Source organism: Ziziphus jujuba, chromosome 8, assembly GCF_031755915.1.
Source record: "Ziziphus jujuba cultivar Dongzao chromosome 8, ASM3175591v1".
In the NCBI taxonomy this organism is placed as follows: Eukaryota; Viridiplantae; Streptophyta; class Magnoliopsida; order Rosales; family Rhamnaceae; genus Ziziphus; species Ziziphus jujuba.
Window position 1 is genome coordinate 28,193,151 of NC_083386.1, and position 1,526 is coordinate 28,194,676.

Consider the following 1,526-nt stretch of genomic DNA (forward strand, 5'->3'; position numbering starts at 1 on the left):
ACAGAGGGAAGAAAATAATATTATAAATTGAAAAGAAAATTTAATATATATTTTTTTATTTTTCTTGTTAACTAAAAGAATAGTATAAAACTATTGCCTTTGCTTGACAATGGAATCAAAAATTTAATAAAATATCCAAACCAGAGGTAAGGAATCCCGAACCAGCCACAAGCCCCTTCATCAATAAAAGAATTCCTTACATGTCTTTCATCGACGAATAAAAAACTAAGAAAGATTAAATAATCAAGATAATAATTGTACATGTATACACTACAAAAGAGATCAAGTTTCTCTCTCGGTATTTTTTGTAAACTCCGCTTTTAATTTATTTTTTTATTCATGTCATCACATTCAAGAAGCAATGAGAACAACGAAAAAAGTTGGATCCGTCATAAAAAAGAATTGCAATTGACCAATGCTAATCTCTTTTTAAAATCACCAAGTTCCATAATTATGGACGCAAAGAAAGCTTATATTGAAAAAAACCAACATTTATTTATATACAAAATAGGTACGGGGAGTATAACTATCATTATTTTAGGCCACCATGACAAACTATTTGCCTTAGTTGTTCAAAAAAAGCATTGTTGGACCGCTTCGTTGATGATGGTAGTTGAGTAAAATAATTTATAGGACAATATATGCCAACAAAATGGACTATAAAATAATATCATATACATATTAAAAACAAAATCTATTAGTTGGAAGCAGTTGTTTGTCCACTAACTATATATATGCAAATTATATTTTAAACCAAAAAAAAAAAGACAAATTTTCTTGGTACTGCATTAAAAAATATTGATATTTGTTTATTAGCAAAAATAGCTAGCATCTCGTGGAACACAAAATTTAAATCATATTAAATAGCAAGTGGGACGGTTATTCGATGAAAGTTGAAATCTTTAATGATCATATCCTTTGGAAGTTCTACATATGTTGTTAAATATTAATATTATAATTTCAGAAAAAAGTATTGGGTCTGGAAAACGTTTCAACGTTTTTCATATTTAGGTGAGTGGGTTAAAGGAGCGGCCCCTTTTCAGTTCCCTTATCATTTTTACCATGTGGATCTTTAATTTGTAATTTCCTTTTTCTTTTTTTGAATTTTTAATTAAAAATTATCTGAAAGTTTTTCGAAATGTTTCTGCATATATTAAAGTACACATGTACAAGACCAAACCAACAAACCCCAAATCAAACACGACTTCTTTTGAAATGGATGTGAAATCCAAAAAGTGAATTTTTTTAATGGAGATTATTGGAAAGCAAATATCTTATATACTTAAACCAGCTAGAAAGAAAACAATTTGAAGCAAAGTGGTATCTAATTCAAGGCAGCCTAGTAAGTAGTAACATACTTTAATGATTTTGCTTTATGAGTTTGCCATATCAAAATTTGACAAGTAAACCTTTCTCTGGAATGCCATACGTCTGTTTGTAACTTTTAGCAGCTGATACATGACAATGACATTTACGAAATACCTAGCTGAAGCAGACAATAGTGAGTTGGAAGATCTCTACCCATG